Consider the following 18,292-nt stretch of genomic DNA (forward strand, 5'->3'; position numbering starts at 1 on the left):
TATAGCGCAAACTCGACCTTAGGGTATCAGCGCTTTACATGAGCAATAGTTGCATTACAGATGGACGCATTCATTTTTAGGCAGTGGGAGATTGTGATTTGCCCAGAATCACAGGATGTTTGAGCCTCCGGCCAGACTCAGGGCTGGGTCCCTGGCTTCATCGTCCGCCACTCTAGTCGTTAAGCCACATCCTTTCCCTTCTCTCATTCACGATGAGTGGCAACGAGGTATCGGCATCTGTTCTCCCAATTGTAAATAAAAATGGAACGTGAACGCCGTGTGTGTCAAAAAGAAAAAAAATGCCTTCACGCAGCACGTTTGCTTAGGAGATTAGACAAAGTAATCGTGTTTTTCACTCAAAAAATAAAGCGTGAATGCTGAGTGTGGTAAAATAATGACGTCAGCGGAACGCATTTGTTTCAGAAGCAAGCTAATCAAAGTAACCAGTGTAAACAAAAATTCTGGCTATATTGAAAATTGTGAAAAAGTAAACAACACGTAAAAACTGACTCTGGAGCAAATGAGTTTTAAAGGTCTCCAATAGCTTCCGGTCAAGACTACATAGAAAACTGAGAACAAGAAAAACAAGCCTGGTGGAGCGTGGCGCGCGCGCTTGGCGGGGGAGCGCATTCCTGGCGGGGGAGCGGAACCTTTGAAGTGCGATGCCAAACGGATTGCATGGTGGCACGATGTGCGTGATTGTGCGTGTGCTGGCCATGCAATCCGCTTTTCGGAGCACTTTTCGGAGCCCCTTGCAATAGTCTCGCTTTGCGATCGCTTACACGATAGCAAGGCGCGACCTAAAAATTAGGGCACATTTTGACTTCTCAAATCCTCTTCTATTTCATAAAAAAATTCTGACATGCAGACTGAAATATGCCCTTTGAATACCAGCAGCAGACTTCCCTGGTGAGCAGTAGCTTTACTACAGTGATCCAATGAGCAACTAGAGTGCTAACATTCAGAATTTATGGCAAATGTGTGACACATCTGAATGCCTTCTTGATGGAACCAAAGTAAAAAAATGAAAGTATTTCCTACTGAGGAGACTGCAGTAAATGAGGAAATTAGTAAAATTCATAACAAATAAATCTCCCAAGATGGCCACCAGAGACAAAAGAGCCCAGATGTAGCCCAAATATCACCCAGATGTAGCCCAAGTATAGCCCAATGACAGAATGTCCCAGAGTATTCTAACGAACAACTAGAGCGCTAACAGTCTTACTTATGACAAAAGTATGGCACACCTGAAGCCATCTTGATTGGAATAAAGTGGTAACACTTAAAACATTTAATTTACAATGGAACAAAATGAGGGGGTTCATTTTCCCATAGAAATTATGAATAGTTCTGCAGAAAGAAAAATTAGGGCACATTTTGACTTCTCAAATTCTCTTCTATTTCATAAAAATATTCTGACATGCAGACTGACACATACACTTTTAATACCAGCAGCAGACTTCCGTGGTGAGCAGTAGCTTTACTACAGTGATCTAATGAGCAACTGGAGTGCTAACATTCAGAATTTATGGCAAATGTGAGACATATCTGAATACCTTCTTGATGGAATCAAAGTAAAAAACTGAAAGCATTTCCTACTGAGGAGACTGCAGTAAATGAGGAAATTAGGAAACTTCAGAACAAATAAATCTCCCAAGATGGCCACCAGAGACAAAAGAGCCCAAATGCAGCACAAATATCACCCAGATGTAGCCCACATGTAGCCCAATGACAGAAGTGTGCAAAACACTTATTTTTTGTGTATTTGCAGTTTTATATAGTGCAGACTTGTCAGGTATTGGAGTGCTTTACATGAGCATTGGTTACATCACACAAGATCAAATTCATTTTGGTTGTAGACATGGGGAGATTAAGTGATTTGACCAGAATCACAGAATGTTGAGCTGAAGCAGAAACTCCAACCTGGTTCCCCAGTTGCAAAGTCTGCAGCTCTGGAAGTAACACCACATCCTCTCCCCTAGGTGCAACATTTAATCAAGAGGTCAACTGGATAAAAAAACATAAAGATTACAAATAATTTAAAAGTTCTTTGTCGCTATTTGAAAACTCAGAAAATATGTCCTCATTTTAGTTTTTTAGAGCACTAACCATAATTTTGATGCAAATAAGACCCTCTCATATATGTAATTTCTGAAGGAAATACTCTAGGTATTACAGTTTTGATTACATCAAGATGACGTCAGGCGTTCCACACTTTTGTAATAAATATAGAATGTTAGCAATCTAGTTGTTCATTGGGATACTGTTGAGAGGCAGAGGCCAGGGGCACGGACTCTGAAAATTGAAGGCAGGTAGGAGAGTGCAGTTGCAATTTGACAACACCGGGCAGGCAGGAAGGGCAGTGGCAGCACAAAAGACTATGGAGGGCAGTGGAAAGGGGGGCAGGGGCAACAAACCAACAATACAGGACTGGCAAGAGAGGCTGTGGCAATATAATAGACCATTGTGGGCAGAAGGAAGAGGCAGTGGTAGTACAACCATACATGCCAACAGACCCGTTTCAGCCAGGAAACGTCCAATGTTTTTAAGCTCAAATGGGCTTTACTTGATCTGTCTCCTGTCTACAATCTCCTCTTTTTTAATGTAACTCAAAGGGGAAAATCAATACCCCAGTTTTTTTTCAAAATCTCCCTCTTACCAAGTTCAAAATGTTTGCAAGTATGGTACATTGGATCATGGTAGGCAGGAGGAATTGGGGTAGGGACATGGACTCGGATAACAGAGGACAGGAGGGACATGGAGAGGTGCACCAAACTGACCCTACAGGGCAGGCATCAGGGAGTGCAGCACAACAATCCATGGAAAGCAATAGGGAGGGGACAGGACCATGCACATGGACAACAGAGAACAGAGGGGAAAGAGGCAATGGTAGCTAGCTGACCATAATGGACAGACAGGAGAGAAAGCTGCAGCATAACAGACCATAAAGGGCAGGAGGGACGGATCAGGGGCATTACAATGGAACAGGCAAGCCAGGAGGGAGGGAATAGGGGTCTGCACATGGAAACAGAGGGCTGGGGGCAAGGGGGCAGGGCAGGAGTAGCAAGATGACCATGGAGGTCAGGCAGGATGGGCACTAGAAACAAGACACACCATGGAGAGCAACAATGAGACTATGATGTCATACACACAGACCATGGAGGGAAGGTGGGAGGGGGTCAGGGGCAGCTAGCTGACCACACAGGGAAGGTGCGAGGGGCCATGGCAGCACAGAAGACCATGCATGGCAAGCAGGAGGGTTAGTGGCAGCACAATGGCTATGATGGGCAAGGAGGAGGGTGCAGGGGCATGCACAAAGGACCATGGAGGACAGAAGAGAGGGTCAGGACCTGGGCACAGACAAGAGAGTTCAGGGGAAGGGGCCTCACAACAGACCGCACGGGGCAGGCAGGAGGAGCAGTTGCAGCACAACAGACCAGGGAGGGCAGAAGGGTGTGGCAGTAAAATGGACCATGGAGGACAGGAGGAAGGGGATAGGGGCATGGCATGTGGACAGGCAGGGTGGAGGTGGCAGGGACAGGTTACAGTCATCTGACAATGCTAGGCAGGTGGGAGGGAAGTGGCAGCTCAACAGAACACTCAGAGTAGATAGGAGTGGCAGGTCCATGGAACATGGTGGGCAAAAAGGATGGAACAGGGGCATGCACAAAGACATCGGAGGGCAGGGGGAAGGAGAATAGGGGCAGCAAGCTAAGCACAGAGGCTAAGCAGGAGGTCAATGATGGGCCATATAATTGGGCAATGGAGGGCAGGAAGAGTGGACTGGTACATCATGCTAAATGGAGGGCAGTGGCAGCACATCAGACCATGCATGGCAGGAGGGAGGAGGCTAGTCCATGGATTCAGACAACAGAGGATGGGGAGGAGATGGATGGGGCAGCAAGCTAACTGTTCAGAGAAGGTGGGTATTAGGAACTTTACTGTTTTTAAAATGTGTGTCTGTGTGAACTACTTAAAATATGAACAAGTATGCAGCATAATCTCACTTTTATTCAGGAAGAAGAGGACGTTTGTGACTGTGACTCCGGGCTCACTTGGCAGAAACACCCCCTGACCCTCCACCCCCCATCACAAAATGTAATGTCCGTGAAAAGGGTAGGTGGATGCAGTGTTATATAGAACATAGTCCTGAGCACGATTGAAAATGAAAACTAAATATAGTATATGGTATAAACTATGCGCCAAAAAGTGTGATATAAGATGAACCGGGGCGTGAAATATAATATGCAATACATTGTGCGCAATGACAGATTCATTGTAGAGCGCGAGATAGCACAGGCACTAGCTCGTGCTATGCGATATGCGCCTTGGAGTGTAATATGCACAGGGCAGTGTTGTGTAACCTAACTAGTCTCTAAAGTTGTAATATAAAATATGTGCTGGGGAGTGTAACGTTGCACATGCACTGTGACAAAGATATGGATCCCAGATTGTAATATGTATGGCATAGCGCGGTGCGTTATAACATAGGCATCGAGGAAGGCACGTTAGATGTGGCAATATAACCCGTGCGAAGGCAAGTGTGGCACGACATATTCACGGGGTGGTGTTACAGTGCACATGGGCTAGAGAGTGTCATAGCATATGCATTAGCTGGTGGAATACAACACAGAGGTGTGAGGCACTCGGCAGGCACTGGTGGGTGTAACACAGCATTGGGCTCAGCCAGGAGCACGCTGTGACTCTCAAGTGAGGTTCGTCTCCTTTCCAGAGAGTAAAATAAAAAGTATTACACATCCGGCGGTGGATGTGTGTTTTATTAACCGTGAGGGGGGTTTCTTGCATAGTTTGGTCGAATTTTTGTTGAATCCCCTTTGAATGGCTTGGTGTGCGTGTATATTAAATGTGCCCGTCAATAGCTATCCATGTTTGTATAAATAAACGACAAGGGTGTCTACTTGGAGAGTACCCACCGGCGGGGGTGCCGGGTTAGGCACGGTAGGGCATCAGACACGTCAGAGCTTCACTAGCGGTGTAAATACATTCCATGTGGATTCATTCTATGCATAGTTGGCTTTTAATGATTATCACGCAAATCGTCATGGTGATAGGTACATACGGTTTGTCCAGCATGTCCTAAGTGTTTCTATAAATATGGGGTCCCCGGGGCCATAAGTGGCCTGAGGAGGGGGGCAACGCAGCCCCCTCCTAAAGAATTAAAAAAAGGCCATGACCCGGGGGTTGGGGTCCCCGGGGCCGATTAAGGCCTTGGGAGGGCCAATTTTTTTTTTTTAAACAAAAAAAATTAGGGTGCAGGCCCTGGGGAATGGGGTCCCCAGGGCCAGTAAATTAGAAAAAGAAGGGGGGCCACACAGCCCTCCTTCTTAAAAAAATAAAATAAATAAAATACCGGTATCGCGTCGGAGGCCACGCCCCCTCCTAGCATCACTCTGCAAACGCACCCCCTGGCCAGTTGTAAGTTGGGGAATTAATTCCCCTTCAATACTGAGGGTCCCTGAGGGCCAACTAGCCCAACAGGTATCTCCAGTATGCGCCAGGGAGCTGCGTGGCAGACAGGTGTTCTGAGGCCACGCCCCTTTTTACACCTCTATGCAACGCAGCTCTGTGGCGCTTACTGGAGGTACCTAGTGGGCTAGTTTGACCCTAGGGACCCTTAGGATTCAAGGGGACTTAATCTCTCAACTTAGAACGGCCACAGGGCGCGTTTACACAGTGGTGAAGGGAGGGGACGGGGCCTGAGGTGACATGTGCAAACACACCCTGTGGCACGTTTTAAGTTGGGGAAATAATTCCCTTTCAAACCTGAGGGACCCTGGGGGCCAACTAGCCCAACAGGGGCTTCCAGTAAGCGCCACTGCTCTGCGTTGCAGAGAGGTGGTGCAGGCCGTGCCCCTTTTTACACCTCTCTGCAATGGCGCTTACTGGACGTACCTAGTGGGCTATTTTGCCCCTAGGGATCCTCAGGATTCAAGCGGACTTAATCTCCCAACTTAAAAAACGGCTACAGGGCGTGTTTACACAGTGGGGAAGGGAGGGGTCGGGGCCTGAGGTGACGTGTGCAAACACGCCCTATGGCGCGTTTTAAGTTGGGGAAATAATTCCCCTTCTATCCTGAAGGCCCCTGGGGGCTAACTAGCCCACCAGGTGCTTCCAGTAAGCGACACTGAGCTGCGTTGCAGAGAGGTGGTCCAGGCCGTGCCTCTTTTTACACCTCTCTGCAATGCAGCTCTGTGGCGCTTACTGGAGGTACCTAGTGGGCTAGTTGGACCCAAGGGACACTCAGGATTCAAATGAACTTAATCTCCCAACTAAACAAGGCCACAGGGCGTGTTTACACAGTGGTGAAGGGAGGGGACGGGGCCTGAGTTAACGTGTGCAAACAAGCCCTGTGGCGCGTTTTAAGTTGGGGAAATAATTCCCCTTCAATCCTGAGGGACCCTGGGGGCCATCTAGCCCACCAGGTGCTTCCAGTAAGCGCCACTGCACTGTGTTGCAGAGAGGTGGTCTAGGCCGTGCCCCTTTTTACATCTCTCTGCAACGCAGCTCTGTGGCACTTACTGGAGGTAACTAGTGGTCTAGTTGGACCCTAGGGACCCTCAGGATTCAAGGGGACTTAATCTTCCAACTTAAAACGGCCACAGGGCGTGTTTACACAGTGGGGAAGTGAGGGGACGGGGCCTGAGGTGACGTGTGCAAACACGCCCTGTGGCGCGTTTTAAGAGGTAGTTTTAATCACCTGCCCTATTATATACTAGGGGCTTACAGAGGAGGTCAAGCTGATCACAGGGGGACCCCACTGCAAAGTGTTCCCTAGTGTATGTAGGTTTTTTCACTGTATTCTGAGTGTCTTTTAACATAGCACTGGCTCTAGGACTGGTTAGTCAGACTCAGTTAACACCAGTATCCGCTTGAAAAAGTTTAGGGTACAGGAGGATTTTGCAACAAGGCTTCTTTCTGTTCTTCTGTTTGTTCTTTCTGCACGTTATCCTTCTTCCTGCACTTTTCTTCGTCTTTGAGGACTTCTGTTGGTTCTTTCTGCATTTCTTTTTTTTGTTTCTGTGCGTTTTTTCTTCTTTCTTCACATGTCCTATCTCTGTAGCCATAGTTAGAAATTAGCATTTAAAAAACCTTTGAAATTCACTGAAAAAACCAGAGGTTTCAAGCACGTTATAGTTAGGAATTAGCATTTAAAAAACCTTAGAAATTCACTGAAAAAAACATAGGTTTCAGGGGCGTTATAGTTAGCTGGACTTTTCACTCATACAAAACCATTGAAATTCCCCCGTTATAGTTAGTTCAGCTAACTATAACTCGCGCACCCGCAATGCACTGCTGATGACGTCACATATTACATCACTCATGACATGGTCAGTGACATCACTCATGACATCACTGATGACATCTCAAATGACATCATTGATGACATCACTGGTGACATCATCCAGTGAATGTGTGTTTTTCTGAAAATTACACATGTTTTATATATGTATATCTCAAGGTCGATGGAAGAATAAATGTGTATATAAGTGTCTAAATGGATGATTTGTTTTTGAAAAATTGATTGGATAACTAACTGATTAAGTGCATCTTAGTGAATACATGGCTTGGTGAGTAATGTTTAAATATGTAAATATCTGTATCAGTCTCTCACTTTGTGTATAAGTGGCTGCATGGGTTGGTGAGTAGCTACATGAGTGTCTATATAGGTTATTAGTTGGTTTTTTGAGTATCAGTATGAGTGTCTGAGTGTCTGTATGGTTTGGTGGGGGTATTACGTAGTGCATAAGTGCATGAATGAGTGACTCACTGTTTGTATGTGTTGAAGACAGCATGTGTGCAGGACTGTATGGGTGGATGAGTGTGTGCATGGGTGTGTTAGTGAGTGAATGACTGTCTCAATAGTGACTTTATGAGTAACTACATAGGTTTTAAACTAGTATATGTGACTATTGGTGTATATAAGTGAGTATATGTGAGAGTGAGAGATTGAAAGAGTTCATGTATGAATAAGTATGTGTTTCTATAAGTGATTGTTTAAAAGACTAAGTATGTGTAAGTTTCTGTAGAAGTAAGTGTGGTGGTGTGTGTATAACTGTATATGCAAGTAAATGGATGTTTGATTCTTTATTAGCATGAGTGACTATGTGTGTGAGTAACTCTATGGATTAGTGGCATTGTGTAACAGGATGTATAGGTGTATGAGTACATATGATGAGTGAGTACATGTATGAGTGACTGTACAGGACTGTTGGTGAATGAGTGGATGTGTATGTGGATCTTAGAATTACTGAATAGGTTGTTGTAACTGATATTGGTATGTCCATTGTTTTGAAAATTTTAGTTTCTATTTTTGAATGTGTGTATCAAAGGTTATATTAGGGGGAGAGGAGGTCTGCCACTCTATCACAAAGATGATGTCATCAGTGATGTCATTTGAGATGTCATCAGTGATGTCATGAGTGATGTCACTGACCATGTCATGAGTGATGTAATATGTGAAGTCATCAGCAGTGCATTGCGGGCACGCGAGTTATAGTTAGCTGAACTAACTATAACGGGGGAATTTCAATGGTTTTGTACGAGTGAAAAGTCCAGCTAACTATAACGCCCCTGAAACCTATGGTTTTTTCAGTGAATTTCTAAGGTTTTTTAAATGCTAATTCCTAACTATGACGTGCCTGAAACCTATGTTTTTTTCAGTGAATATATATATATATATATATATATATATATATATATATATATGCACTATAACAATCATATTTAAAAATACGTAAACACATTTAACAATGAATATAGAATTCACTTATACATAATACATTAAAACACTTAAAAGGTATATTATAAAATTATATTTCAGTTTTAAATATTTAAAAATTCGATATAGTTGAATAAAATAGAAAAACCTTATACTTATCAACATTACTTACCTCAATAAATAAATCTTATACTCTTTTCGACTGCACGGATGTCTATCCTATATTGCTATCAATTTCTGTTTCTCTTTCCCAGTGGCTGGCGCATTTGATGAGGACAATCCTAAGGTTATAAGTGTTAATGAACAAATGGATGATTTGACTTTTGAAGCACCAGATGCAACAAAAGGTAACCAACCATTTAAAGTCAGACATCCTTCCAAGTTAATAACAGTTAACCACTGTGGCCTCGGGCAATGGGAGTGATCGAGACAGTGTAATAATATGTATGAAAAGATTATAGTTATAATAGAGTGCATATTTCATAGGTATTGTAAAATGGTTTCTTTAAACAGCAATGAGGGAAAGTATAAACTCATTCAGTTTTATACATACTGTTTTATTGCAGTAAAACACTTTCAGGAGTGTAGATTACAGATGAAGGCTGTTGCTGATAGATTCAACAAACTCGCTAAATGGGAGAAATTGGGCCAGATGTATAAAGCTATTTTGTGTTCTCAAATGGTGCGAATCGCAAACTTCGGCTGTTTGCCAATGCAAACTGGGCTTTCTTTATGTATGAAAGGCTTTGGCATTTGCAATTTACATAATCGCAATTTTTAGCAATTACCTAAATTGCTAATGCAAATTGGGAATCGCATATAGGGAATCCATAATGCATATGTAAGAAGCCATTCCGAAATGCGAACTGTGCAGTAAATGCTATTACCATCAACTTCAAGTTGATTGTAACCATTTGCAAACTTTGAAAAAAGCACGAAACCGCATTTTCCAAAGTACCATGTAGCGCACATGTTGCAGCGCGGAAACCTGGGTAACAGGAATCAAGACGAAATCCGTACCTAATATCTTCCCTTCATCACAGTCCAGTCGTCACGTCAACACATTCACTCATTCAATCACTGGTGGGGCCCATAACACCAACATTCACACTTCACCTCTTACTGGACTGCACTTTTAGGAGAGATAAATGTTCCAAGCGCTGACATGGAAACAATACCTTGTGACCTATGGAGAGAAAATTATTTACATATCTATACACTAGTATCTTTATCCCTAAACATCTTAAACCTAAACATTAAGATACTCCTTCCACGTGATCAATGGATCATTTAATTGGATTGGAGTGATGATTTAATCCTCGCTATGACACACTTAAAGATCCTGATCTATCCCCTCTCAATAAATGACCAAACACATTTTTTTGTTAATCAATATTTTCTTTATCTAATTAATGCAAGAATTTAGTTAATCATTGCGCAAATCACAGAACACCATATTTACCTAATCTGGCTATCAGTCGTCCTCTAAGTCATCAAATTTTGTCATCAATTTGTCAGAAATCGAGAGTTCTTCATGCAGCACGCTACAGTCCCAAAGATTGGGTCAAGGACCAGAGACGTGCATGCATCGATCAGTGCCCATAGATTTTAGATAGTCCTTAGTTCATCAAGAAATTGGGCAGTAATTCAGTCTGTCAAAGATTCACGAACGCAACAGTTGTGTCGCGTCACCGTCGTCTCCGTCAGCAAAGAAGTACGCAATCTAGCAGCAGCTTTTTTTCCTCTCTATGCTTCCGTCTTTTATAATAAAAGTTAGGTCTAAAAGATAAATTTTTAAAGATTTGGGCATCATCCATTGGTCAGTTAAGATCATCCGGCGAAGTTTCACACAGTTCATGAGGTCATGTCGTCAGGCATGATCCATCCAGTTCCTTGCATAAGTCCTTTGTTTGAATATTTGGCAAGCATCCCATCGTGACCTTGCTAAGGCACAGCAAGTCTAGGGTCATGTCGAGGCCACTGGTACGTGTGGTGGTGCAGGCGCACTTCACCCGAAACCTCGTGGAATGGTGGCCACCGTGTCGAGTTAGTCAGTCGGCCATCTTGATTGTAGCCCCAAAGGATAACTTAAGCGAAACAAACACAAAAAGTAATTAAAACATAGAAATAACAAATAAAATGTTAAACCCTCACTAATTCCCCTATATGCTTGTAATTATCTAGCATATGGCGACATTTAAAGCGTTCATATTCACCCAGTGATGTCATCTGGTGCAATTTACAATAACGTCACAAAAGCAACATATATCATGTGACATGCTAATTTTCTAGTATTAGTATGCGTGCGTATGTTAATTACAAATTATATTAGCCATTCAAAATGCAAATCCCACGTGTATTTGGTACATTAGTAATGTTGATTAAATTTCATGCAAACACATTAATAATATTACAATTAATAATTATTCTACTTAGTATAAACATGCAGGACAGGGGGTATACAAAATTTTGTACTACCCCTCCATCACACACATGCCCCAAGGGCATGCGTTTGCTTACATGTGCACCATTTTTGATAGGGGCCCATCAGGGGGGCTTTAGGCCCCCGGGCATCCTTGCATTTGCATTACTTAATTTGTGATAATTTGGGTAATGCAAGACAATTTTCACCTATGGGCCATAGGAACTAATGGAGTCGCAATTACAAATAGCAATTCCCTAATTGCATATGCTATTTTTAAGAAATCGCAATTAGGGAATAGCTATTTCCTGTCTGTTTTGTTACATCGCATTTTGCGATTACCAAATAGCAATTTATTAAAAATCGCTATTTGGTAATCTCAAAAGTATTTTTCCATACATATGGCCCGTTGTGAGTAACTGGAAGGCCCGCATTTGCCAGAGTGTTACTCTGGCATGCGGAGCACTGCAGGAACACGGACCTGTCAGGGATCTTATATGTGGCTGAACACCCACACCACAGAGCTAGGAAAAAACAACTTGCTGGGTTTAGGATCTGGCTGAACGGTTGGCTACTAGTAAAGTAAGCTGGTTAGGAAACGGGCAACGAACATGATACTACGGCAATACTAGAGTGAAATGTTTAGTTAGCCATAGCAGTCATTTGATGGCGCAGATTGGGGCTGGAAACAAACATCGCCTCGCCAGCAAATAGTGCGTTAATGGCGTCATTCGAGAACTTCAGACAGTTACCTGTCAAAAGTATACTCAGAGAAACTATTTTGAACATTGTCATCCAAACTATGTGCCGTCCAACCCTTCCTACATGGCCTGAAGGTACCAGAGAGACACCCGCAGCTCTCACACCCTACATTCTTCGAGTGAGAGAGGAGGGCAGAACTCGTGAAAACAGTTTATGGAGTTCACGTACTCTCGAGTATATCCACCCCCGTGGAACTCACAACTTCTCCGCAACTCACAACAACCTCCCTGGGACTAGCACTGTCTCTGGTACTCTCGAACTCCCTGAAAAGTCAAAGTCTCGACGGAACTTGTAACCTCTCTTGTACCAACAATCTGCATCCGGTGCTTTCAATGTCTGCGGACCTCACACCCTCTCTGGTACATTCAGCCTCCCTAAAACTCACAGCCCCTCTCCGAAACTCGCAACCACCCTAGAAATAGCACTGTCTCATATGTCAAACTCCCTGAAAATTCAAAGACTGGACGGTACCTCTTTGGTACCAGCAACTTCACTGGTGCTTTCCAACACTAGTAACCTCACATCCTCTCTCACTGATACCTGCGACGTTTCCGGAACTCGCACATTTTGTGGAAACTCCCAACATCTTCAAATGTCACAAAATCTCCAATACACTCAACCAAATCAGGACCCTATAACCTTTCAGGAAGTGGGAATCAATTAGGAATTCGCAAAGTCTTTAGAATAGAAACCCGTTCTAGAACTCTGAACCTTTGCGGAATTTACGCAATTCTGAGACCTTTCCAGAACTCACAACCGCTCAAGAAGTTACATTTGCCCAGAAGTTCCAAAACTGCCAATGCTTTAAAAACCTAAACCACGTTCACCCTTTTACCTCTCTGGAACGCTGAACTCCTCTGGAACTGACTGACTGGTGGTGCTGTGACCTTTTCCAGTACTAGCGACATCTCCAGAGCTTACAACCCTTTTGATGTAATTTATATTTTTTATTGCCACTTCTGCGAGCGCACAACATTATCTACTCATTGTAAGCCCCTTTAGCAGGTCAGGCTAGCGATTTGCTTTATAATATGGAATTAGAAACAGAAGTGAAACGCAAATACGCCACCCACGTTCCCCTTTTAGCCTCCCCTTACTCTTTGCTTGTCTGTGACAGAAGGCACATCATGACCTGTTTGACGTATTTCATGAGTTTCCAGGATGAGCCATTCACATAATAACTAGAGTCCTTTTATGTTAGAGACACGTCAAAAGTACTCTTCGCCTTCTTTCACCCAAGTTGGAGCTTAGGTGAAAGAAGTTTGGGTGATATAGCCATAGCCTCTGCACTTTCCTCAACTATCATTGAATTTACTGATGTTGCTGCTGTCACAAGTGAGGGCTCTCTCATCAAAAGGTGTTTGGATGAGGGTCAGATGGAGTGAACAATGAACCCCTTGCATTCTCACTTTTCAGTATTTCTTTGTAACCTTCGGTACAACTGCTTTCATAAATAGCCGCCATCTTTAGTGCACTTCGCTCACACCCTCAACCCAGCTAGACAGGACAAGGAGCACCCTCCAGGACTGGCATTAGGCATAACTGAGAGAACTATAGGTGCTACATTCCAAATGTGGTCTCGCATACAGAGAACCTACAGCAATTTCCCATCTTGTGTCAAGTGACAACTTCCCTACAACCTCCAGAATTCATTGGCCGCTCCAGGATTTTATAGCATGCTGCTTCTCAGAGTCCAGTACAATGTCTGTGTAGACTTTGCATGTATCAACCCCAATCTCCACCCTCCAGTATCTCCTATTGTGCATCCTGGAGTTTCTCTTTCATACTGGACTTTTAACTAAGCCCTGGTTCCGAATATTCAGCTGAGGCCAATATAGCATATGCCGAGCCGGTTACTCTGAGTTTACCCACTGTTCTCAAGTACTTCCCTGGAGAAGATCTACACTGCTTTCCCTGAATAACTCATTTCAGACTGCTAAGGCCATTATTCCTCCAACAAAAGTGCTTGAAGTCTGGTTCCCAAACAGACAATCTCTCCACATGGTCCCAAAGGAGTTTAATGTCCTGACCTTCAATAAATCTTGCGGTACTGAAACACCCTTGTCCTGCAAAATCTCCCATCACATCACTTACCTCCAACTCATGCATCTGGCTTCTTTCAGATCAGGCGATTCTGTTTTGAATAAAAGTGGCTGTTTCGGTGTGAACATGCAAAAGAGGTCGTGATGAGGTCCTCACTGAATGTTAAGCCGTCTGGCCCAATGTTTGACATTGTCAATTTGTTCTTTTTGCATTTGTCACCCCTAGCGAGATGGGTATGCCCAGATGTTGGGCCTGTGCTCTCCATGCTACTAGAGTCAATCTACCCTGGTTGATGAGTGGTGAAAACCCAAAACCAGTCCCAGGATGCTTGTTTCCTATCCAGGGAGGACCTGGCCTGGCAGTTCAAGCTGGACCATTCCCCTGTGGAACAGGGTAAAGACTGATTTGCATATGTCTGGGTTTAAACTGGAATGGCATGGGAAGCAAAAAAACAGCAGATTAGGGCCCGGATCTCTGCACTGGGGAGAATGTTTGACATTGTTTTACATTCTGTCCATCAATTGTTCTTTTTGCATTTGTCACCCCGAGTGGGATGGGTATTTCCAGATGTGGGTCCTGTGCTCTCTATGCCACTGGACTCAAGCTAGCCTGGCTGATGAGGGGTGAACATTACAAGAAGCATGCTGACTGCCTGTGCCCAATACGGCACAGGTTCAACCATGGCTCATGATGGACTGTTGAATGAACCTACTAACAATATAAAATGTCAAAAGTAGAATATTTTGTGGGGAAAGAGGGAGAAATTTCACAATCCCATGTACTTGATTAAGTCAAAGAAGATATTTGAAGGGGAAAGTCTAAAACATATGATTTAATAAACTCATGGATGTAAACTGATGTTTATTTATAAGCTTGGGTATACCTCACATGCCTGATTTCAACTCCTGAAAATAAACTGTGTTCAACTACATACACCAAAGTAGGATAACGTGGCCTGCCCTAGAGACCAGATGCAGACTTGTGATCAAATGCTGGGGTCTGTCCTAAAGGACGGATGTGGGTTTGTGAGTCTAAGATGTAGTTTGCCCCAAAAATTAGATAGAGATCTTTCACTGGCACTATGCACTGTACACCACAATCGATGCAATTAGTTTTTGTAATCCATGATGGATTGATTTTAATTGTGGGGGAATGCATCTGCTCTACTGTGAACAATTGTTGCTGACCCAGAGACTGCTGTGCTATTGCTCATGTTTTTAACATGTTGGAACAGGAGCCACATAGCTCATGCAACGAGAGACAAGAAGAAATACACTGGTACTGGTGAGATGCACAGCAAGGATGGCATTACCAGCATTACTGTGTTTGTTTGGTCAGACATGGACTTGAGAGTATAGGCTGTGGTGTTGCAGAGCAGATACATTGTGTCAAGAGTATAATCAATGAACTGTTGTGCAGCCATAAATGATAATGAGAGTGTAAATGCGGTCCATCAATGGTCTTGAGAATATATCTGGTAGTCTGTAGTGTAAGTGAGATGCGCACTTAAGAGTTGAACTGTGGTTTGTCACGTAGGCCAACATGTGTTCTCTAATATAAATGGTCATCTATTCATCAAGCCAAACAAGGACTCATGAGTATAACTTGGATGTGTCGTAAAAGCCAAAAGTAGATTGCTAATCTATACGGTGGTCCACCAAAGAGGTCGAAGATCCTCCCTCCCTATCTCTCCGTAGGTCCATTTGAGTAAGGGTCCCAGGAAGTGTGTCACAAGATAGTAGATTACCAACCCAAAAGTAGTTCTGGAATGGTAGATTACCAAATTATAACTAGTCAAGTAGTTGTGTCCGGATCCTGGAATGGTAGATTAGCAAACAATAAGAAGACATGTCCGGATCCTGGAATGGTAGATTACTGATTCATAAATGAGTTCTGTGTAGCTCAATGAATGATTGATTACCACCTTGTACAATATCCTTCTGGATGACAAATTGGTAGAAGGAACATGTTGCATAAAACAGCAGCTACTGCACCCTCAGTCTTCTACAATTCCTAAGCAGATCAATGCAATCGAGGCACTGAGGTATTACTTCCTTTGGTGTGTGTATTAATGGGAAAACGGAAACTGAGAAACCCCATTGGAAGAAGCCAAATCATGGAAAATCTATTCTAAGGAAAGGCAATTTAAAGAAATACAAATAAATAAAAAATTAAAGTTAACATTTTAAAAGAAAGATCATTTTAAGGAAAAATCCAAAATTACATTAATCTTGGGTGGAGTTTAGGGCTAGTTAGAGGTTTCTGGATTCGTGGATGGGTAATGTTTAGTGGTGATCAGTGTTTTTTTACGGGTCAAAAACGGGTGAAGTTCAGACAGAGAAAGGGTTTTTTAGAGTTAAGGAATGGGTGGAGTTTGGGGGGCAGTGAGGGTTTATTAGGCATCAGGAATGGGTGAGTTTAGGTGTGATGAGAGTTTTGTAGGTTTCACAGATGAGTGGAGTTTAGTGGCATGAGGTGTTTGTCGGCTCCAGGGATGGGTGGAGTGTAAGGGTGTTGATGGGATTTAGGGTTCATGGATGGGCGGAGTTTATAGATAATGAGGGTTATAAAGGTTTTGTTGTGGATAGGGGTTGGGGGTCATGAAGAGTTTTTAAGGTTCGGGATTTGGTGGAGTTTAGGATAGTGAGCAATTTTAAGGATTCAGGGATGGGTGGAGAAGAAGAAGTTTGTGAGGCTCAAAGATGGGTAGGGTTCAGGAGTGGTGAGGGTTTTTAGGGGTCATGGATGGATGGTGTTTAAGGGCAGTGACGGGTTTTATAGGGTTCAGGGATGGGCGGAGTTTGGGTGTGCTGAGGGGCCTTAAGGGGTCAGGGATAGGTGAGGTTTAGGCATAGAATGGGTATTTAGGGTTCAGGAAAGAGTGGAGTTTAAGGGTAGTGAGTTTTACAGTTCAGGGATGGGTTGCGTGTGAGGTAGAAAGGGCTTTTAGAGGTCAGGGATGGGTGCAGTTGAGGGATGAGGAGTGGGTGTAGTTTAGGTGTATTAAGGGAGTTTTTGGATTCTGGGGTCGGTGGAGTTTAAGGGTAGAAAGGGCTTTTAGGGTTCAGAGATGGATGCACTTTAGGAGTGATGAGGGTTTTTTAGGGGGCATGGATTTATAGTAGTTTTGAGGGATCAGGGATAAATTATGTTTAGGAGTGATGGGAGGTCAGTGAATTAAAAGCATCCAAAGTAACTATTCCACATTGTAAAATATAAATGTCCCCTGAAGAAAAGCACTAAAATAAATCCCTATGACAAAAATGTTCCTGAAAGTAAGACCTGCAACCATTGCATTTTCACCTTAAAAATAGGCATGCAAAGGCCAATTTCAGACAAAAGACATTCCATTAATAGTTTTGATGAAATGATAAATGCCATTCATTTTTAAAATATCCAGTAAATAGTTTTGGTGCAATGTTTTCTCTGTAAAGGAATTCTATAAAGTCATTTTTCCATAAAATCACTAACAACCGCAGTTCCGGTATGACTAACCTCATTTTTATGGCATAGCGAAGTGGTCGGACACATTACTCAGGGTGCAAAGTACCTGTAAAGAAGCGCTTAATTTGTGCAGAATGCTGCAGGTAGTGGGCACATATTTTGGTCCCTGTGACTTATTTTTTTTTTATTGTCAAACATATCAGAAAAATAGGAAAACAGTGACAAAGTGAGAAACCATGGATGAAAAACAACGCATAATGGTGTAGGATTGTGAAAGTCAGAGGCAAGAAGCAAAATCAAGAATAAGTAGTATGGATATTCTGAAACTGAAGACTCTGACAGTCCAGACAGCAGACTCCTGAAAAAAAACTTCGGGCCCTGCATTTATTTATTTAAATGAATCACCTTGTGGAGCAGGTAGTTTGTGTTTGCTGGTTAAGTTGCACCTGTCAGACCTGGACATTTCTCGAACCCCAGAAGAGTCCTGCATGGAAAGGCACATCTGCTCCTCGTCTGGAAGATACCCCAGAAGCCTATACGAGGGGAAGTGACGTCTAGTCATTCAGTGACCGTGTACTGCATGTCAGCCGAGACACACAAAGTACCAGAAGGTGACCCTCACCGGGCCCCTGGCCATCGTCAGGCCAGGTGGTGTCATTTGTGCTGAGACAGGCAGACAGACCCAAGGGCCGTGTCCGTAAAACAGGTCTGGCGAGTGCTTGGAGATGACCATGACATGGGAGTCCCCTACAACCCCCACCCTCCTCCGCTGTATGCGGATCTTTTCCTGTCAGCTCCTCCACACCCCTGTGTTTTTCTCCCAGTCCCTCTGTTTCCACACAGGGGTTCTCATTGTCCGTCTCTCTTCCCCATGAACACGG

The sequence above is a fragment of the Triturus cristatus genome, chromosome 3_2 (assembly GCF_964204655.1).
Source record: "Triturus cristatus chromosome 3_2, aTriCri1.1, whole genome shotgun sequence".
In the NCBI taxonomy this organism is placed as follows: domain Eukaryota; kingdom Metazoa; phylum Chordata; class Amphibia; order Caudata; family Salamandridae; genus Triturus; species Triturus cristatus.